Source organism: Rattus norvegicus, chromosome 15, assembly GCF_021556685.1.
Source record: "Rattus norvegicus strain SHRSP/BbbUtx chromosome 15, alternate assembly SHRSP_T2T, whole genome shotgun sequence".
In the NCBI taxonomy this organism is placed as follows: domain Eukaryota; kingdom Metazoa; phylum Chordata; class Mammalia; order Rodentia; family Muridae; genus Rattus; species Rattus norvegicus.
The window spans coordinates 52,205,777-52,228,757 of record NC_141548.1 but is presented as its reverse complement, the minus strand read 5'-3'; the positions used below and the strand labels follow the sequence as shown (position 1 = coordinate 52,228,757).

Here is a 22,981-nt window from a genome sequence, read left to right as displayed (position 1 = left end):
CTCCGCGGTTTGCTCCTGATTTTCGGAATAAACCTAGGTTAAAGCAGCAAGCAGACTGCAATCTGAAGGCTTTGCTGTCTTGAAAGGTCATCTCCCCAACAAGCTCCCCGCCACTTCTGGATTTGCCCTCATTCAAATACTAGAACATGAGCAGATTCTCAGGCAGAATGAGGCATGAACAGCCTCCAGTCCAGTAGGCAGGGGTGCACTACTTCACTCACATCAGAGACCTCATGAAGTCAGTCTGTACTATCTTCAGATCTAATGGTATTCTGAGCTTCCACAGTTCCAATAAAATCAAGTTAAGAGACCCTTAGCATTCTAGGGCTCCTAAATTCACACCTACAAATTTTTTCACGTTTTTCCAACACACTAATTTCAATTTTTTTATTAGTCACTTTTCTCATTGCTGTAATGTGTACCTGACAGAAAACTTAAGGGAAGAAGGATTTATTTTTGACTCATGGGCTCAGAAAGTTCTATTCAGCACAGCAGGCACATCAGCGGGCCTCAGTCGGTGGCAGTGGCAATTTGTAGAAGATAGTTCCTATGGGCAGCAGCCCAGGAATCTGAGAGTGTCAGGCAGAACTAGATGGACAAAACCTTTAAAGAATGACTCTAAGTGATCTATTTTCTACAGCAAGGTCCTACCTCCTAGGTCTCAAGATCTTCAAAATAGCACCACAACTGGGAGATCACATATTCAAACCACAAACCTGTAAGAAACCTCTCAGATTCACACCAAGCCAGCATTCCTCCTTGTCCTGCTTTTCCTGTGGAAATCACAGACACAGCTAGTCTACACTTTCTTCTGAGCCTTCTTGGGTCACCTTGCCAGCAGCTGATAACAGCCTCTGTGGCCTTGCAAGGCATGTAGTGACTCCTCTCTAGGACCTAGGAGTATAATAAACTTATTTCTCCTAAGGCTATTTCTCCTTCCTTCCTTCCTGTGGCCACATCCTTTACCAGATCTAACATATAAATTCCCAGAGCAACAACTATTCTAATTCATTACTAAATAAGCACCTGCTCCCATGCTTAATGAGCCATTCCTTGCAGTGTTTAGAGGGGTTCGGTGGAATTATGGAGTATCCTATCATTAAATGAGGAAATTAGCAAGAAGAATGAGGTTGAAGGTCGAGGCAGTATGGCTGGTGGGTGTGGAATTGGGTCTGGGGGCTGCTGGTTAGTGAAAAATCTCTTTTTAAAAAGGAGACGGGGTGGTGGTCTGTGGTGAGTCTGGACATAGGTTGTCTGAATGTGAGACCCTGCTCTCCCCTTCAAGCTGTTTCTCTCAAAGCAGAAGAAACTGGTTTGAGGATCCCATCTAAGTACTAATAAAAAGCAAGAGCATAGGCATTAAGTATAATACCCTGCAGAGTGTTCAGTGTAACAACTTGTAAGCAGCCACTCTCCTACTCCTTACAGATGAAAATTAGCTAAGGGTAGCCCCTACACTAGAGGGAGCATAAACAGTAATTGTAGCAGTCTGGAAAATGCTCAGCCTTGTACCTTTGTGATCACATGATGTGATCTCTGCATTGGTGATGACAAAAGCCAACATTTCTCCGCACAGCACACAGCTCTGTGTGTGGATCTCAGCCAGCAATATCCAGGAGTAAGAGTGACCAAGGGAGTGCAAAGACTCTCTGTCCAGGGCCCTGACATAACCTTAGATCCAGGAATTCCCATTTAAGGTCTAGAAGCACTGAGTGCTTCTGGTCCATCCTAGACTCTATGGAAAGTTGCCCTTCCTAGTCAAACTGCTATAGCTGAACCACCATTCTGCACCCTCCACATTGGATTTGATTCCATAGATTGCTTGCCCTAAAAGGTTGAAATTACAGTGTTCATATTGCGATAAAAGTCCTTGCCTTAGCACTCCTGTTATTTGTTAAAATGCGTAATAGCCGTCTCTAAGAACCTGGCATTAGAGATGGAGGGGGCGCACTGGGCCCTGTGCCAGCAGTAATTGATGCATCTCTGAGTTAGCAGAGGCAGCTGTGTGTCTTGAGTATAGGGTCCTAGAAATGGGGCTGGATGGAAGGGTCATGAATTTGCATATTGTGGTAAATCACCTATCCAAAGAATACAAAGAGGACCCTGTCAGACCTCAGTATCAGTGGGACATCACACAGGAAGCCCATTTGCAGGTATTTGACCAGAATCAGGAAAGTTTTTCACAAGAGTGGCCTATCTCTTGTCTCCCTCAGCATGGGTCTACCTGGTTTTCTGTGTTCATGTCGCAATATGAACACTCTTTGGAAAGTAAGCTGATAAAATAAACCCCCCATCAAAGTGTTTAATTCAGTCATGTCTCACTAAAAGGTGTAGCTACTACTAATCAAATTTCAGCCTAGAAGTTCAAGAGCTCAGATTTTGTCCTTACCAGGGAGGAGGCCTCTGAGAGGTTATCCAACTCCGTGTGATCAGCCCTAAATGGAGCAACACTTAATTGACTTAGCAGGAGATGTGTATTCATGCAGGCCTGTGTATGCCCCCACCGTGTGTGTGTGTGTGTGTGTGTGTGTGTGTGTGTGTGTGTGTGTGTGTGTGTGTGTGTGCATGATGCTGGAGGAGCTTCAGAAGGGAGAATATGGATGGGAATGATGTAAACACAGGGTTTGTGTATGAAATTATCACAAAAATAACTAAGTAAATGTAAAAGGGGGGTTAGGAGAGATTTTGGAGCAGACTAGTTATCTAAGACAAGTTAGACCTCACTGGCTGAGAGTGTTCAATACCCCACCCCTTCATCCAGCTTTGCTCCCCACAAGGCCTGTGCAGAAGGATGTATCAAATCTGCTTGGAAGGAGGAAGGGTGGCTCTATTTTTAGAGTTCATTGCAAGATTCCCCTTCACCCTCAACCAACAGAACTACTGAAGTGTCAATGGTCTGAAGGGCACCTTTTCAGATGAAGGATCCCAAGCAAGCTCACCACTCATCTGAGATCAAGCTGTGCATGGATTGATCTCCAGAACCATGAGTATGCCTTCCTCCGAAGTGTGGAAGAGTCAGAAGCTCTCATCTCCCTCCAACATAGGACTCTAAGTGGTGTGAATACACCCAGCAATGCTTTGCTTGCCCCACGTTCTCCTTGAGACTCATTTAGTACAAAAACTAACAGTCAATATTTCCGTCACCCCACTTTTCCTGCTAACTGTCATGACTTAAGTACTAAGGGCAAGTCAGGGGTGCTCAAAAGGAAACAAAAAAGAATTCCAAAAGAGCTCTGGGCACAAAAACAGCTTTAAAAGATGGGCATTCATGGCTCATCTTTTTTAGTAACTGGGTGACTCACCCTAGTCCACATAAAGCAAAGAACCTTAATGTTACAGCCTGCTTTGAAGAAGAGCTGCCTCCGTTGAGTTCAAAGAGAATAAAAAAGTAGGTCAGTTGCCCAGGGTTTTTAAAGAAGAAAAAGGAAACACACACACACACACACACACACACACACACACACACACACACACACATTTCCAGTGAAGCCACCATTGTCTTGGTTCCTAACCAAATAAAATAAATAAACTAGTAGGTTTTGAATTTATATCAAAGTAGCAACACGAATGCCAAAGAAACACAAGTTATTTAAGCTGCTTGTGCAGTAACTCCCTCCATGTCTCCCTCTGGCTTAGTGTGTGGGAACATTCTGAGCCTAAGGAACAGGGAGAGGGTGGATCATTTCCTGGTATGCTGGTGTCAGCCTTGATCATCCCTCAGGGCCAGTCCTGGGACATGGTTACTCACAGAAACCACAATCTCTTCTCATCCCTTATCCACCCATTTATGTGTCAAATGCTCATATTCCAACTTATGAGGCATTCTTTTATTTCAACCACCCAGGACTCAGAGGAAGCACACCCTTGTCGATGGTGACCATGTTCTCATGAAAAGCCCCTGGCCAGGCACTGGCCTCAGAATGTCTCACTTTGGTCCATTTGATAATTAGGTTGAAAGCAAGATATTTTTCCTACATTGACCAAGTATTGTTCTTAAATACAGAACCTGGGGTCTAAGTTTATCTTCTTCCTGCTCAGATTCTTTCTGTCTGACTCTAGGTCCATTCCTGGAGTCACCTAGCTGGTGGTTTCCATATCAAGCTACATGTATCAAACCTCTGGTATATTTTTTCTCATTACTTATCTCCAGTAGAATTTCCCCATGGGTCACCTCTCACTAGTCTGTGAGTTTCTTGAATGGAAGTGGTAACATATTATTGTTTTAAATGAAACTGTCTTGCTTAAGCTAGAGGCCAAAAGATTAAATGCAGGGGATCCCTACAGGGTCATCTAAAAAGAGGAGAGAGGAAAGTGCTCATACATCCCTAAGTTCTCCCACATCCACCAGAGAGCAAGTTCATTGAGTCTGTGAATGCATAGCTTAGCCATTCCTCCATATTTTTCAACAATGCCAAAACTACTTGGTCATGGAAAATCTTCAGCCTCGCTGACATGTTTCTGTGACTCCCTGAGCTCTTGCAATCAAACCAGGTTCCATCAGAGACCAGCATGTTCCAGGAAGAAGTCAATAAAGGATTTACAAAGGGACAATCAACCTGGAATAGAAAGCATTGGAAACTAGTATTGACCGGAAGTCAGAATTCCCATGGGGCATGAGAAAGTTTAGGGGAAAGACAAGTGTCATCTGAACCAGGAAGGTTCATGGAAAAGTAGCTCCTCACAGGAACCATGTGTAGAGAAAGGTAGACTGGACTTAGCTCCATTCCCACAGAATGCAGTCAAACAGGTAACTCTACCCAGGAGAAGTCATCCTCTAGGACAGAGACACAGAGCAAGTATGGCAGGACTGTCCTCCTTCTAAGATCTAGAGATGATGACGTGCCACATTAGCCTTCTAGAGAAGCATGCTCCCTTCTACAATAAACCCCTGTCTGTGCTACCACTTGGAGCTTCCAAACTCAATTATTTTGTCCTTATATCACCATTGCTATGATGGATGGAACTGAGACTTATAGATAACAATGGCAGTTCTCATGGAAAATGACTTAAATCAATGCTATTTTATTGAATAACTACTATGTGACATAGATTTACATGTAGACAAATGAAATATTTTGTGGTCCAAGATTTCCAGGCTCATGATTTTGTTGCCTGTGTTGAGAAGACAAATAATAGTGCAAGTCTTGTGTCTGGGGCCAAATCAAGTCATTACATGTAATAGAAAAAGCAGTGGACTTGAGGCAAGCCATCTGCTATGGTTTTAATAAGTTTTTCCCAAGACCCAAGTATCAAAGCTTGGTCACAGTTTAGTTAAATTGCAAGGAAAAAGAAAATGCTAAATGGTGAGACATGCTGGGAGATTTTGTATCATTGTTCTCCAAGGAGATTATGTGATTCTATCTCTTCTTGCTTGCTTCCTGACCACCAACAGGTGAGCAGCTTTCTCTGCTGTACATTCTTACTGTGATGTGATCCTTCATCACAGGCACAAAAGCTACAAGGTCAAATGACAATGGAAAGGAACCTCCAGATCTGTGAACCAAAATAAACTTATTATTTTCTTAAGTTGATTCTCTTAAGCATGATGTTATAGTAACAGAGAGCTGACTAGTGCAACACTGGGAATCTCTTCCTGGCTTTGTTGTTCCCATGATGCATAACCTGACAGTGCATTTCTCCTCAGGACTCCATCTCCTTTAGGAGAGGAGGTATAGACCCAAGTGACCTCTAGAACTGGGCCCTCTGCTTCTGTGAGCCCTCAATGGCAAAAAATCTGAGTGGTTCTGAGGTGCATGGAGCAATATAGTCTGTTGTGGTCAGAGAGGCCACAGTGAGGGAATGTGTGTTGATCTGAGCCCAGAAGAAGTGTATATGGTGAATGTTGCAGCCAAATGGGGTGGTACCTGCCAAGTTGCAAGGGCCAAATGGATCTGGTCCAAGTGAAGAGGCAGCAGCCCACATCTCCAAGAGAGGAATAAAACTAGACCACAGGTAACAGGAGCATCTGTGGGGGCTGGCAGGAAGGAGGTAGTTGTCACAAGCAGATGCTGTGTACAACTGAAACCCAAAATGTGTTTTCCCTCGCTTAGCTAAGCTGAAAAAGTGAGATCCTCAGAAATCAGATAAGAGCCAATTCCAGGTAGTTAACTCAGAAATCAAGTGCCCTCTAGCTGTGTTTCTAAAACACTTAACAGTTTAAGTTACTCTCTTGTTTATAAGACTTCCAAGAGTCCCTCTGCCTGTGGGAACAAGTCTAAACCCCTTAGTGTCACACAATCCCATCCAATCTCTCACAGTAAGGCTGGTCAGTGCTGCACTGGGCAAGCTACTGGCTAGCTATACTCACTGTTGTCCAGATGAGCCTCTGTCTATGCCATGGATGATCATTCACCCACAAACTTAGACAGTACTTATTGAGCACTAACTATATGTTATTTCTTGTGTCCCAGTTTGAATATGAAATGTCCCTCACAGTCTTATATGTTAATGACTGCATCTCCAGCTGGTGATGCTATTTTGGGAGGTGGGGTTGATTTCTCAAGTCTCACTTTTTCCAGTTTAGCTGACTGGGCGAAAACAAGTTTGAGGCTTCAGTGATAGGCAGGTTCTTAATTTGACAGGAACACACTGGTGCTTGTGACTTCCAGCCTCACTGTGTCCAGCTCCTCTACTTAAACAAAGTAGATCCCAAAGTAACAAGCCTTTGAAAGTAATGATTCATCCCCAGTCCCCTCCATTCCCTCTGCTTCCTGATTGCCATGAACTGAAGAATCTCTCAGCTGTGTACTTCTACCACCACAGTGTTCTGTCCAAGTGAATGAGGCCAAGCAACCTGGAACTGACTGAGCCCTATGAGTCATAAGCCAAGTAAGTAATATCTCCTTTAAAAAGAAAGAAGAGAGATGGTGAGATGATTCAGTCAGTAAAGCCCTTGATGTGCAAACAAGGAGAACTTGAGTGTGGATCCCCAGTACACACACAAACAACCAGACATTTTGTGGGCATCCATAATCCTCTCTCTGGGAAGGTAGAAGCAAGAAGATTCCTGCAGCTTGCAAACCAGCTAGTCTTGTCCAGTCCGTAAATCCAGATTTAATGAGACACTTTGTCTCCAAAAAATAATGTAGACTAAGCCAATGAGTACAGGCACTTATAGCCAAGCCTGAGTATGATCCTGATATCCACTGATATCCACATGGTAGAAGAATAGACTCCCATAGGTTGTCCTTTGACATCCACATGAGTAGTGTGCCACATGCACTTGCACATAAATCAGCAATCATGAATGAATGAATAGATAGATAGATGGGTAGATAGATAGATAATGAATAATAAATGTAAAAATATTAAATAAGAGAAGTAGAGGGAGATAGCTGGCATTAACCTCTGGCCATTATACACATGCTTATACATGCACTTACACTCATGTATGCATGTTGCGTGTGTGCATACATACATACACACACATGTATGTGCACACACTCAGGAATACATACGCATGCATACAAAAGGTGAGGAAGAACAACTAACAGTTGTGTTCTTTTTCAGATGTCTTGGTCACAGCTTCAGAAAAGTAACCCATGTGGCCCAACTCCTCTGGTGATCAGAGAAGTTACTAGCCCTGCATTCCAGCCTGGAGAAATAATCTAAGTCTGCCTTTGTTGGTATGTGGAACGGCTTTCGCCTCCAGCGGTGATGTCGCTGGGTCACCTGCAGGCTACAGGGACCTGCACATCTGTTGCCTTGGCAACGGTCATATATTCCCAGCATACATTTGGTTCAGCCCCACCTTTACCTGGGAGCAGTTACATCACAGTTTAAATAAAAGGTAGACCTTTTCTGCCCCCTTCCTCTTTTTAATCTCTTCCTTTTTGATCTCCCCCAAACTTGTCTCAGTCATCCCCAATACATCTCTTTCATGTGGGACCATTAGAGCCCTCGTGTGGTCTGTCCAAATGCAAGTCTATCACAACAGTTTTGTGTTGTTGCAACAGAATGTCAGAAACTAGGCAATTTTAAAAGGCAGGGAAGTTCATGAGCATGGATCCAGCACCTGGCAAAGACCATGCTGCTATATCACAGCATGACAGAGGTCATCCCAAGAAAAGAGAACTAATGTGGCAGCGTTAATCCATCCTCTAAAGCCACTAATGCCACCACAGGAACCCCATTCCCATGACTCCACTTGTGCCATATTATCTCTCAAAACTCCACCTCCATAAACCACTAACAAATCAAGTTAAGGATTGTGTGTTCAACCTATGGACCTTTGGAAGACCCAGAATCCAGGGCTGAAGAACCTGAGAGTTAAATAATAATTTCAGCTCTGTTCATTGCTAGTAGAAAAAAGTACAGGCTACTATGTAGAGAGGGGATGGAGGGCTTAGCCCAATATGGCAGGCTAGGAATGCTGTGTAAAATGTCATGCAATGGCACAGGGAGCTGTGTAAGTAAAGAGAGCTTCCTAGTCAGAACAGCAGATGGGGTGTCTCTTTGAAGCTGAATCTGGCCAGGTGTAGACACCAGCCTCTTAGGTCAACCATCACAGAAGATGCAGGAGTCTTCTTGGTAAGGAACATATTTGTTATTCTGAGGGCAACAAGGCACCATTGGGGTTGTAAATGTGAAATAGCATGACTGTATTTCTCCTCTGACCACCCCATAGACAGTAAGCTTCTACTTTAACAGATGCTAATGGGGTGTTATGAGTTTCTGCTCTTGCTTCCCCCAGGTCATGACAACTTCCTTCAGGCAGTCACAGCACTAAATGTGTGTGTGTGTGTCTGTGTGTGTGTGTCTGTGTGTGTGTGTGTGTGTGTGTGTGTGTGTGTGTGTGTGTGTGTACGCATTTGCTTGGTTTGGTTAGGTTTATTCTGTCCTTGTGCCCTTGAGACAAATCAAAGACCTGGAACCCCACAGATGGTCAATGATGGCTTATTAGCAACCAAATAAATGAGTGAAATACTAAAGCTGCAGAACTCATCTCCAGCTGGCCTCTACTTTCTCTTGTTGGTAGCTCTTCACAATAAATATAGAATGCTCGGGGACCCAAGAACCTGAGATGAGGAGAGACTGGACAAAACAGCCCAGGTTCTATTCAGGTCTTTAAATACACATACTCAGATATTATTTGCTTTTGCCTTTGAACTATGCAAGTCCTGTTTTTATAGCCCATAATAAACCCAAAGGTCTGCTAATCTGTGGCGTCCATCAACTGTGATGCAAATGGATCACACAGATGAAAGTTCAACTCCTTAGAAAGCGTCCCTGGGCTGGAGAGCTGCCCATCTATGACTAACAACTTGCCTTTTGTAATTCATATACCTTGTAAGCAAGGTTATTCTGTCTCTTTGGGCTCAGAGAAGCTTATAACCAGTCCACGGTGGCTTTGTTTCACACAAAATTCTAAGGGCCCCTCCCCCTCTGGTGGGTGGCCTGTCTTTGGAACTATTTCTCACACAAAAAGAATGTCTGTGAAATAAGCCAAGCACAAACATTTGAACACTTCCCTATAGCACTTATGCACAAAATCTTAAAGAGTCAACCTTAGAAGCAGAGAGTAGGATGTGGCCATGGGTCTGGTCGTCTAGAAAGCACAGGAGCTGTGAGTCAAAGGTCACAAAATTTCATTTAAACAGGGAAAATGAATTTCAAAAAATCCATTATACAATGTTATAGTTAATAATGATGACCTATTCTTGGGAAATTACTAATAAAGATGTTATGCTCCCATCACAGGAAAACAGTTAAGTTCCACAGCATTCCACAATGTATTCACAGTGCAGAGCTTTATGGGACACACCACAAATCTGTGTGATTTTTATTTGTCAATTTGAAGAAAAGAAAAAAAATGTCATTTTTGTCTCAGACTGAGAGATATGTTTTCATCCTTGCATGAATCCCATGCAAGCAAGAGCCTGATGACCCAATAAAAATGCCTGGTTTGCAAAGCAATGGAGGGTCATGTAAGAGTAGACAGTGTTTAGCTTTTTTTTTCAACTCAAACACATAGAAAATAATTTACAGTATATCTCTTATTTGGTGGTGAATCCATTTAGGTTAAGAGGGAGGGTTAGGAGTGGGGCTCTTTCTAAGTACCTGTCACAAGAAAAACAAAACAAAAGATTACTTGAGTATTTCCCCTGGAGTTCAAGGCCAGCATCATTTGACATTGGGGTTCTTTAACTCCATGCACAGGACCAAAAAATACCCAATAGCATCAGTGTCACAGGTTTACCTACACAGGCCAGGAGGAAACGCCCACTGAATTTACATTGCTGGATGCTCACAGTGCTTTCCAGTCACGGGATGTGATGTTGATGAAAGACAGTTAATTCAATTTCTACGAAGAAATTGATTAATGGACTGGATTAAAAAGAAGTCCCTTGTGTCCGCAGCCTTTGCCAAGCATACCAATTCTGTGTGATCTGGCCTGGTTTATTCCTTCCTTTCTTAACTGACACTTTGACAATATATACTCAGGCACAGTGGGAAGAGGGAGGGAGGAGGGGAGAAAAGATGAGAAGCCAAAGATTAAGGATAGATGCCACCTCTATATTTAATTAGTTCTATTAATATTTTAAAAAATAATAAAAGGGTTCTTTATGGAGCATGCTTATCTTGGGATTGTTCTAGGAATTGACAGCTTTTCTGGCAGGATTCCACCAGAGGTCCCCAAGGACCCCATATTTCCTCCAGGGAGAAGAGGAATCCTTTTCTATGTGTAGAGTGAATGAATGAAGGGGTCACAGCTACCTTGAAATTCTACTTGTAAGGCCTAGGGTTGGCTTCTCTGTACTTGTCACACACAGAGCTCTTCCCCAAGAAATGCCTTTTATATTATTTATGTGAAGTTGGGAGGGGTGTTCATTTGTGTTTTGATGTGCAGAGGTACGTGTATATGTGTCTGGGGAGGCCAAATGAAACCCCAGGGGTAAACCTCAAGAAACGCACACCTTACTCTCTCATTTCGAACTGACTGTCCAGCAAGGCCAGGAGTCTACCTATCTCTGATGTCCCTGTAATGGCATTAGAAGCACAGTCCACTATGTCTGGCTTTTAATGTAGGTGCTGAGGTTGAACTCTGGTCTTCATGGTTGCATAATAAGCATTTACCAATCGAGCTATCTTCAGCCCCAACCCCAGTCTGCACTTGAGAGAAACCATGACTCCATCTCCAAATTCCAGCTAGCCCCACTTGATGAGTTTTTTATTTTTATTTATTTATTTATTTTTTGGTCTCATGTCACTTTCTCACCAACATGGCCATACAAAGTACCTGCTTTCCTCAATGTTAGAGGGCATTAATGACTCTAATGGCAGCCTCCATGCTTGGGTTAAGTTTTGTATGATCCCTACATTTTTCACATGCCTCAAACATCTGCAGCCAGTTTAAAAATTTATGTTCTGAACTGGGAGGAGAAGGGTCCAAAGAAATGACACTTCTGCCTAAGATCATTAGCTAACATATGGGCCCATGTGCATTCAATTATATAAGCCCAATTTCATAATCCTCCTGACAAACATGGAAGATTCTAGAAAATGGCATGCACACTACCAGGGCTGACTTCTGGCTCTACCCTTCCCACATTTTATCAATGATGATATCCATCAAGTATCCCTATTTTCAGCCTCGCCCTTCATGGCTTTAGTTAGGAGCAGCTTTCTCTTGGCTTCCCATCCTTTCTCCTTAGTGCTCGCCTCACCCTTTTATACTTGGCCAGTCAGAAGGAAGCTGATGGAACTCCAAGCAGGCCTGCATTGACTCTTCTCTAAAACCCAGGAAATCATGGTAAATAATTTATTCAAATGAGCCCGAGGATGTTGGGCAACATTTCATTATAAAATAAGTCAATTATGACTTTCTCAAAAGAGAAAGAAATCCCAGTTCATTGAAAAACATTGCAAACACAGACGGTTTTTCGTTTTGTTAGATTAAAAAGAGTGGGGAAAAAATGAGTGGAATCTCATTTAAATAAGAATAACTTACATTGACTAAGTCACTTTGGTGAGTACTTAAGAGAAAGCGCCTCCTAACCCAGCCACATCTGCCAGATGCCTAGGCTACTCTTTTTAATTAAAAGTCTGCTCTTGTTGGAAGGTTAACTTTGAACTCTTAAGGCTATATATAACACATTAGGACACAGGATCAGTTGCTTATAAATATGCATATATTCATATCATTTTCTCATGTGTGTTTTCTGGGGTGGATTTTGAGTGTCTCTGTGGGTACTGGAATAGGCTTCTTTCTTCCAGAACCAGTAACAAGGAACTGGATTTCAAGAACCTGTTTATAAACCAGACTGTAGCTCACTCCTGTAGTACCAACTGCTTGAGAAAGTGAGGCAGACAGGGTTTGAGACCGGCCTGAGCAACAGAGTAGTGAATATAGGAGAATCTCAGCAGGACACCATGACTTCGGCTCTGTAAACTTTGGTTAGAATATTCAGATTGCAAGTGAACAATCTTGACCAAAGAGAAGGGCGAGCAAGAGCCTGGGTTCCCAAGGTTTCAATCAAAGTTTGGGCTTCTCAAAAGCAAGAAACATTCCTATTAATTCCTCTTTGAATATCAGTACTACTGGTGACAAAGGAATGGTAATCAATAAGGATATGTAGCCTTGTAGCTCTCCTAGACTCCAAGTAGAGTGTAGCTGAATTATCCTGAGAACATTGGACTCAGAGTGCACTTTTGGGTGTTCTACTCCCAACCATCACCATGTCTGACAAACCCCAACATTTGTACTCACACTCACATGCACCTAGTCCCTTGATGGGTATGTGTGTGTGTGTGTGTGTGTGTGTGTGTGTGTGTGTGTGTGTGTGTGTGTGTGTGTTCTGATAAACCTATATGGCATTTGATTCTGCCAAAATATTTATCACCCAGCTAAAAAAGCCCAAAAACTCTTATGTATTTCCCTTTCCTACAGTAAATTGAGGTTTGGTGAACTGCAGCTGCAGCATTTATCTCTGAATAAGCACAAAGTGAGAGACGATAGGGTGGCAGGAAGGATGGAAGACGTGTACATGAGTGGGCGAGCAGGTGAGTGTGTAGCTGAGAGGATAGATGATTGATTAAGTGGATGAATAGATGGATGGATGGATGGATGGATGGATGGATGGATGGATGGATGGATGGGTGGATGGATAATACAAAGCACCAGTATAAATTGGCATGAATAGTCAAGGAGGTCTCACAGTCCCATGCCACTAAAAGAAGAAAAAAGACTGGTCATAAACAAAGTCTACATCTAAATACTTCTCTTTTCTCTAGCACCAGAATTTGGCTTTTCTCTGGAGCCCTTCCATCCTTGGACAGGAAATTCAAAGAATCATGGTCTGCCTTCTTAGCAGACTGCACCTGAAAGTACAGGCTCTTGCCCACTGCCTGAAAATATGTCTAAGTGCTCAGTCGTTTTCCAAGGACCTGGAAAGGACTTCACTGAGCCTCTATGCCTGGACCACCACAACTGTAAGTGTAGACTCCATTATGAAGAAGTAAGAAAAACATTTTCAGAATAAAGGAGATAAAGGGATGAATAAATTGTTCTGAGAGTCCACAGAGGGCAGGTTCCTTACATAATAGATCTCTGCTGTAGAGTTGAAAAAAAAGAGAAGAAACGTGTGTGATAAGTACAATACCATACACGTCAGCAAACACATCTCATTAGGTTGTTCCCACAACCCTTCTGTCAGGTAACTAAAATCTTGTGTCTCTCAGATACCCAGGCACACAGCCTTACAACGACAGCAAAACTCAAACCTAGGACCGACTCCAAAGTCTAAGGGAAATTGTGTTTGTTGTTGCCAAGAGCATGACTTTGCCAAGTGACAAGCTGTAAAGAGGCCCCCCTTATTAAGATAAAACAGTACCTCCCAAGGTTTAATCTCAGCTATCACTGCCTCTGGGTTGGAAAAGCAAGCAGAAATAAGAGGCTCTTGTGGCTTTCTTTAAAGTTCCACTTCCCCTCTGAGTTCTGGCATCTGCAGCCCAATGTGGCTGCCTCACTCGCCCCAAAGGACTCTTTCCCGATTTTAAAGCACTGTCCAACTATATATGCAAGTCCAGCTCATGGCTCCAATTAGAACAACTGAGGCAAATAGCCTATCAGAAAAAAAAATCTACCAAATAGTACAGAAGAGCAAAAACAGAGGAAGTACACAGAGATCAGCATCTAACACCCAGGCCCCTAACCCCAACCCCAACCCCAACCCTAACCCTAACCCTAACCCTAACCCTAACCCTAACCCTAACCCTAACCCTAACTTGCCAAAGGTGAATCCACTGCATGGCCTGTCAGTTCTAACCACAAAGGGGATCCTTAGTGTCCACCTGTAGCCAAAGTCAACAGGCAAAGTTGGGTTAGGTGAATCTAGAGAGAAAAGTCTGGGGTACCCCAGCCCATGGGTATAACATGAATACTCAGTCAGGTTCACCCATGAGACAGGCACAACACCATATTTACTGGCACAGGATAGCCAATCCTGGCAGACTAAACAAGTGGACTCTCTAGATCCAGTCCCATCACTCTTTACTTCTAGTCTTCAAAGGTGGCCCCCCTGTGCATTGGTCACTGCTTTTCCATCAGAGACAACAGAATGGGCGTATTCAGAGAGAAAAAAAAGATACACTATAATGAATTAGCTCAGGTGACTACAGAAGCTGCCAATTGCAATGTCTGCAGGCAACAAGATCTAGATTTCAGAAGACGCTGGTTTATTTGAACCATCAAACCATCCCCTGCAGGCTTATGCATTTGAACATCTCAGTTTCTATTTGTAGGTGGTGTTTTTGGAGGCAGCAGAGATTCTACAAAATAGAGATTTGCTAGAGGATCCGAGTCACTGAGGAAGGGCCTTGGTGTTAGACAGACCAGTCCTACTTCCTGCCTGCTCTCTGCTTCATAACTGCAAACACAATGTGAGTTGTCTCACATTCCTGTGTCTTCCTCATCATATGGATTTTATCATTGCAAGCTGTCCTTAATAATCTGATCTTTGTTAGGCATTCTCACAGCAATGAGAACACTAACTTATATAGCTCCAATCCCAGAGACAGCAGACTTCAGTTTCAGGAAGATGCCATAGAAGTTGCAGTTTAAATCTAAGGACAAGAAAAGACCCATGTCCAGTTTGGCAGTCAGGCAACAATGTCCTCTTGCTCAGCTGCATGCAAATTTGTATCTGCTTATTCCAGTCCACAGGGCAGATGGATCCCAGTCTCATTTAAATACAGAAATCTGCACAGACACACCTGAATAATGCTTGATAGCATTTCCAAGTTCATTCATAAAATTAACCATCCCACCCTTTGGCTGTACACCCACTCTTCTTCCAGCTTTCACCAAGTTACCCCTGGACAAGCCATACTCACCCTTTTTTTCTTCTCAAACTTTTTTCCAAACAAGACCCATGGTTTAGTTCATCCCAACAGGATCTCAGAAACATTAACTTCGCCATACACTGTTTACGGTGATATAAGCACAAGGTGAGGCCAGTGCTCCTTCTGTATCTATAGGAATGAAAGAATCATGCTAAAAGACAATTTCTGAATTAAATACAAGAAGTTCCTAGCTGGGGAGAGAAGATGACACAGTTCTTTCTAGAAGGTCAGGCTTCGGGTGTGAAGTTCGAAAGATGATGGCATCTTATTCCTGGAAAACGTGAACCCAGAAGCAATGACATCAGCTGCTTATCTGCAGAGAGGAACAGCAGTCAGTGTAACAGAAGGGCTTGAGGAAGATGCTCAGGCTGCATGCAGGACGTTCATGAGACATGCAAGGGAGGATGGCTTTTATCCCAGCACGGAAAAGATCAAGACATCACACATACTGCTGTTTTTACACATATCCCACAGAGCTCCAAGACCTGTCCATCAAAGAGGCTGCCTCATGCTAATCTAAAAGCAAGGAACTTGCTTTAGTCAACGAGCAGCTCCAACATCAACACAGTGCCCAGAACTAACGACTTTGTCAGCAGATGATTGCATTATAGATGGAAGAAAGGAGGAAAAAACTTGGAAGGAAAGAGAGACAGAGAAAAGGAATGGAGGAGGGAAGGAGAGAGGAGGACAGGGGAAGGAAAGAAGAAAGAAGTAACAAAGAAAAAGAAAAGAAAGAAGGGAAGGAGAAAGAAAGAAGAAAAGAAAGAAAGAAAGAAAGAAAGAAAGAAAGAAAGAGGAGGAGGAAGGAGGAGGAAGGAAGGAAGGAAGGAAGGAAGGAAGGGAAAAGAAAGCAGTGTAGGTGATAAAAGAGAAAGAGATGAAGGAACAGGGAAGGAGAGAGAAAAGGAGCAGGGAATTCAGGGAGAAGAAAGGAAAGAGAGACATGGAGAAAGAGCAGGAGAAAAGGGAAAGGGAGAAAGAGGGAGGTAGGAAAGGAATAATTGTCTGCTGAGCTCTTACAGAAACATAAAGAGGTAAAGCCAGAGGCGTTATAATTCCCACTACACAGTGGCGAAACTGAGGCACAGAGCATCCAATGCTAACTCAGGCTTCCTCTTTGCTTCTGTCCTTACCACCCAGGGTCCTATGTCTAAAGTTATGCCACTTTGCAGATGATTCAGAGGAGGCTTGCAGCTACCACAGTTCTCGCCAGCCCAGTATCTTGCCAGCTTAAGTCTGGTCCTAGCAACTGATTCTCATCTCAGAGGCTGCTGTGTCCACTGTGGCTAGGCTATTTTAGGATTTGGGCTCCCCAGCTCCCTCTTTGCTTCTGCAGTTACACAGCAGGACCAAGAATAGTCTTTTCAAAAACTGAGCACTTTTAAACCAATTTTCTCAGTCTCATACTTGGGTTCTCATCCCCAAACTTGGTTTGTGTCCTTTTACTCGGATTGCTTTCTCCTATGTTGGCTGCTTCCCCTCACTCTCCCTTAACATTTCAGCTTTTCACTCTATCCTTTCTGTAAGTCCATCCTCCTTTCCCTGATTTCCTCCAGTGCAGACCTAGCTTCTGAAGGCCATGCTTTAAGCTCACTGGTTCTGCTCTGATTTCACCTGACCCTTGGAGAGATGGTTGCTGTCAGCTTCTTCTTCCAACCCAGGTTGTGCCAAAGCACTGACCACATGGACCACTTCTGCTAGCCCACAGCTGAGCTGGGCCAGAACCAGGAGGGTACAGAGCCATCAGGGAGCAGCTTCAGGAGGAAGCAATTTATGTAGTGTGGCCTCTAGTCTCCTACTTGACAGGCTTTGCCATTAACTGGTCTGGGTAGAACCTGCTTATTTCCAAGTTCCCTTCATTTTCATGATTTTACACTTCAAAGCTGGTTCAGGACTCATGTCTGCTCCTGCAGGATGTTAAGGTGGGTGTGTTCCTGCTATCTCCCAGCAGAAGCAGGCACTGGTCATGGGACATACTTCTTTATAGCCAGAGGCTCCTGGTTCAGGGTCAAGCAGGGTGAGCAGAGCCACTCTTTCCATCCAGCATCTGCACTTTCTGTCCCATTCAAACTCTGAGTCAGAACTCAAAAGAAGCCACCACAGGCAGGTGGGCGGATGTCATATGTAGGAAAAACATTGGCTCACACTACCCTTCCCTTCCTCCTCCCAGAAAAACCACAGAAAAATGTTAGGTACTTTGGGGTCCTGTGTCTTCTCTCATGTGACACAAAAGAAACAAATCCTTCTAGTTCATGTGCTGTTTGTTTGTCTGTCTGTTTGTTTGTTTGTTAGTTTGTTGCTCCTGCTCAGTCCTGGGGACTCAATAAGGTCTTTCACTTTCCAATGAAGAGCAAATTCTTAAGCAAACACATCAAACAAAAAAGACAACACTCATGGTTTTATTCTGACTCCAGGTTAAAAGTCAGTAGTGTTGCTATGTGTACTTTTCCTGGGTTTTGTCTGGGCCTCATGTCCTTGGAAGGATAGACCACTCAGACACACATAGCGGATGCATAAGAGAAAGCATTTGAGAGTGGCACAATCAGCTCTTTGGAAGCAACTCCATAGGGCTGAGCATTGCGCTCTCCCCAGCTATCAGAGGGCATACTTTTGCCCACTCCCAATAATAGTAGAAGCTACATCATTTGTGACATCTGCTTGGGCTGCCAAGATGTTGTAGCTGGGTTACAGGCCACCTCCTGTCCAGGAAACAACTACCCATACCTTATACAGCTATTACTGCAGAAGAGCTGGAGGTATTCTGCTCAGGAGGTCACACAGGTGTCTAGAAGGGCCTCTTCTCCCCACTCTGCCATATCTCCAGACAATAGGAATGAGGTAATTGGTCATAGAAGCCCAGCCTACCCCCTTCTTGCTTCTTGGACTTTAGACACCCTCTAAAGACCTCCATGGCCATTTATTTTTCTCTTCTCTTATTCAAACCTTCACAACATAGTAAATATTTCTAAGGCTAGGCAGTGCCTAAAAGCACTCAAAGGGTGGAAACTGGCAAGGACCCCTAGGTCACCACATGCTACTTTTGACTGTCATCTGTCAAGCTTCTGAGCCCCAGGAAAATATCAGTAGCAGGGAGGTTTCCACAACAGACAGAGAAAACATTTCCCTATCACAGTATGACAACAGCAGCATCCATCACTCTGTCATCTTCAGTCCATCCATGGAAATGACTGGGACTAAGGCTTAGCAACCAAAGGGCTTTCAGCTCAGAGATGCAGCCTCAGTTACCCAGGGAAAAAAAGCACAAAAGAAAATGGTGAAGGACAAGGGACTTCCTCCCCATTCAGGATGGGAACAAGGGCAAGGATGGAGACAGTGGATAATTAATTTACAGGAAGCAGAAATCGAAGTAAAGATAATAGGGTGCAGAAGACGTAGCTCATTTGGTAGAGTGTTTGCCTAGCATGAACAAACCTCAGGTTCAATATTTGGCACCCTATAAACCAGGTGTAAAGGTGCGCAACTGACATCACTGAACTTAGGGATATAAGTTGGAGGATCAGAAGTTCAACTGGTAAGTTAACATAATGAGTTCAATGCTACTGTGGAATATGTGAGACCCTGTAGATAGATAGATAGATAGATAGATAGATAGATAGATAGATAGATAGATAGATAGATAGATAGAAGATACCCCTGTTCACTATAGTGACAAATTTACCTGGTTGCCAAACTAAACTACAACTCAGGTCCCTGCCTTCTAATTCAAATCCACACAGGCCAGCCTCACTGTCTCCTCTCCTGATGGTAGCAACACTTGCCCTCCCAGCCTGTAGATCTCTCTGAATGGTTTCTGAGTAGCAGGTAGAGAGTCTTTGACATGGTTTGAGAACAGTTAGAAAGCCCAAAGACCCAGGGGCAAGAAAACCAATCATTAAAATGCCAAAAAGAAATACAGAAAACACAAAAGGAGGCAAAGGTTGAAGACCACAGACAAATATCTACTAGGCTATAAATAATGAGTGCTGTGACCCCTCCCAGAGGCGCTGGCCTCAATCAGCCAGCAGAATTGGTAGGTCACTGTCATTGCATGCCTACAACATGTTGGGTAGAGAGGTGGTGATTTGTGGAGACAATATGTATACATGAGATATGTAAAATTACCTTGGGAGACCATTCGAATGAGAAAAGGATAGCAATTGCCCCCTATACAGTAACCACTCTACTCTCTTTGAAATATAGCTTTCAATTCTGGGTTCAAGGCTGTGTTTCTGAAAATCATCTAAAGCTCTGGTCAAGTGCAATTGACCTATTCTTAAGAAAGAGGTCTGCCTATGATGGTCTGCCTATGTTTTAGAGGCTGAACCTCTAAAACAACCTTATTCCTGAAGTTGCCTTCAGAGTAGAACTTACACATAAGGAAGCACAGAACAGAAACCACTGTGCCGCCCCAAACCCATAGCCTTAGGATGTATCAGGCAAGAAGAGGCCTACCTTGTGTATGATGCTCTGATTTAAAGCTTTCTGATGTGCTATATTGTGAATGCTCTCACTAGCAAAGTGTCCAATAGATGTCAGGCTGTAGTAAGAACTAGTGTTCTAGGGACAACAGCACTATCTAGACAGGCTTAAGAAGCCTCATGAGCTTTTCACATCTCAACTTCATTTGATATATCTAAAACACAACCCCATATCTAAGGCCCAGGAAACATCACAGAAGAGAGGGTAGAAAGAGTGTAAAAACCAGAGGACCAGGACATCTGCTGTGAGATACTGTCTTTAACAGAGCACGGTGGAATTGTATCCACAGGATCTTGGTGATACGGCTGCCTAATCAGGACCTAAGCAGTGACAATACCAGTTGGCATGCTTGCCAATGTGGATAAGGGAAATCTCACGAGTCCCCTATTCCTAGATGAAGAGCTACAGCTAATTAAAGGTGACTTAAAGAGGAAGGATCAGTTTTCCCAAGGAATGAGTACCTAAATATTTATCCAATACTATGTGGTCAATCTTGAAAATTCATCAGGTGGTATTTGTATATTTTCATATATATATATATATATATATATATATGTATGTATGTATGTATATGTATATATATATGTATATATATGCCAAATCAGCTGAAGAAAACTTAGGTATACATATATATTTTTTAATTAATACAAGCAATATTTCATCACTAAAACTTAAATAAATCCCGTTCACTGGGGATTCAGTCTTGGCAGGACCAAGGCCTCCCCTTTCACTGGTGCTCTTACTAGGCTATTGTCTCTGACTCCTTTGCCTGCTCTTGGGACCCTTTTCATCATACTGGCTGCCACATCCAGCCTGGATATGAGAGTTTGTGCCTAGTCTGACTGCATCTTGTCATGCTGTATCAAGCTGGGTCCAGTTGATATCCCTGGAAGGCCTTTTCTTTTCTGCAGGTCAATGGAGGAGCAGTAGATCTCTGGAAAGGGGAAGTGGGAGCAGAACTGGGAGGAGTGGAGGGAGGGAAAACTTCTGTCGGGATATATTGTTTGAGAGAAGAAAATGAAAAGAAATATCTTTAGCCAAAAAAAAAAAAAAACCTTAAATAAAAGCCATCGTAGCATTGTGTGAACAAGTTTGAAAACAAAGCAGTTTGGAGGCAGGGGTAGTCATGGGTCTGAGAAAACACATGGTTTATTCAAGGAAGAACACATATATACCATGCTACTGTAACAGCTAGATTTCTGAGCATTCCCTACAATGGGGCCTTCCCCGTGCTTATCTGGTCTCCCTGAGAGACACATGCCATGGATAGAGCTTGAGTGTCCAGCCAGCATCCTACCAATCTGTAAGCAATGATCCCCTCAGAGCCTTCCTGACTTGAAGGTGCTCCTACCAGCTCTTCTCCCACATCCTTTCTACCCCACATGGAATGGACTGCTGAGGAAACAGGGAATGAGACCTAGACTGGATCTGCTGGACTCCGACCAGGTAACTGGCTCTGCTCTCCCAGGCAACTCGGTGCCTGTGAAGGAAATTGGTGCCTTCCCAGGCTTCTGGGGTCTTGAGTAGCCTACCTGGAAAAGAGTAGACTTACTTTGCATCTGTTAGTTATCCATGCTCCCTAACTAACCCAGCACCTAACAGAATAAAACAGTGACATTATTTCTCATGATTTACATTCATTCTCTTCCAACCCCTTTGTTCAATTATATAGAAACATGGGAGCTATAAAATAAAATCAAAGAGGCTCAGAACAAGACAAAGAATGTTGAAGCATATGCCTTCCCAAGTTTCCATATAATTCCAGAAAAGGCAAAATGGCTAAACACTACAATTTTTTCAGATGAACATATGGATCAAGGATATGCTTTATGCAAAAGGGTCTTGAGGGTGCATATGGATGTCAAGTGGTAGGACCCAAGATTCCAAATTCCAATCTGGAGTTCAGTCTGGGTTTCACTCTGGTAACCCCCGGCTTCTTAACTAAGAAAGCCCAGTGGAAAAAGTAGGGGGCTGAAAACTCACATTTTTTCATGGAGTTTTAAAGAATATATTTGAGAGCAATCTAGAGCACAACCAGCAGTGGCTTCAAGAAGTCAGTTTGTTTTCTCTTATAAGAGTATGCCAGGGGCTGGGGATTTAGCTCAGTGGTAGAGCGCTTACCTAGGAAGCGCAAGGCCCTGGGTTCGGTCCCCAGCTCCGAAAAAAAGAACCAAAAAAAAAAAAGAGTATGCCAGAGTAGTGGGCTTGGGAACAGGCAGCTGCTCAAGGCTATTGTTAAGGATCCAAACTCCTTCTGCCTCTTGGCTCTGCCACCTTTAAACACAACGCATTTCCTTCTCAAGCCACATACTTATAAAGAGATGCTGTACCTTCAGACATCACTTCTATATCACAAACAGAAAGAAGGGAGATAGGTTAAGTGAATCAAACAGAATCCCTCTCCTACAAAGGCTTGTGGGCTTTGCTCAAGAATGGAAGCAGACCCTCCAGAATCCAACCAACAGCATCCAGTTATCCAGTATGATCTTACACGGGAACCAAGGTGACAAGCAAGATGAGAAGTGGAGGTAATTTTTGCTTCCTAGAGTCTCTAAGGCAGAATGACAAATAAGGAGGGAATGGGGTGGACCTCGAGTGACCCAACCAGTGCTGTCAGTCATGAATTTAGGAAATATAACATTCTTCTTTAGAGAGAAGAGCACCTTGTCAACCTGGACCTCTCCACCCTGTTTCTGACACTTGGTCCTTCTCTTGCGGCTGGTCAGAATATTTGGATGAATCACTTGGCTTGCCTCCCAAAAAGCTACCTATGTACCTATGTATATAAGGGTCAGAAATATCAGGGGCACAAATACGTGCTGAACAAGACCTCTGGGGTGTAAATACTAGCATCCTTGTGGACTTGTGGAAGCCTACATAATATATATATATATATATATATATATATATATATATATATACATATACCAGTGAATTGTCATAGAGTAAGAAAAGAGACTTAAATTTAGAATATTCTTCAAAATAACGAAAGTTATAAATGACTGTTGGGTTAACAAGTCCGTGAAGTAAGAGACAGCGTGTCTGGAATAATCGGCCCATGGGTGTCTTGGGGAGAATACAGTTTAAGAGTCAGGCTCAATTGCTGAAGCCTTGTTCCTCAGATCGTTCTGAACAAACCCTTTTCAATGTCCAATAGCTT

The 22,981-nt window shown here is 43.2% G+C and overlaps 1 long non-coding RNA gene across 3 annotated transcripts in view; it reads right to left on the bottom strand.

The window, feature by feature from the left end:
• The window catches only part of LOC148001033 (uncharacterized), a 53,357-nt gene that overhangs the window by 12,936 nt on the left and 17,440 nt on the right, over positions 1 to 22,981 (bottom strand). For all 3 annotated transcript variants that reach the window (XR_015638345.1, XR_015638344.1, XR_015638343.1), the window contains exon 2: positions 15,334 to 15,471. This is a non-coding gene — a long non-coding RNA (uncharacterized LOC148001033). The remainder of the gene's footprint in view (positions 1 to 15,333; positions 15,472 to 22,981) is intronic.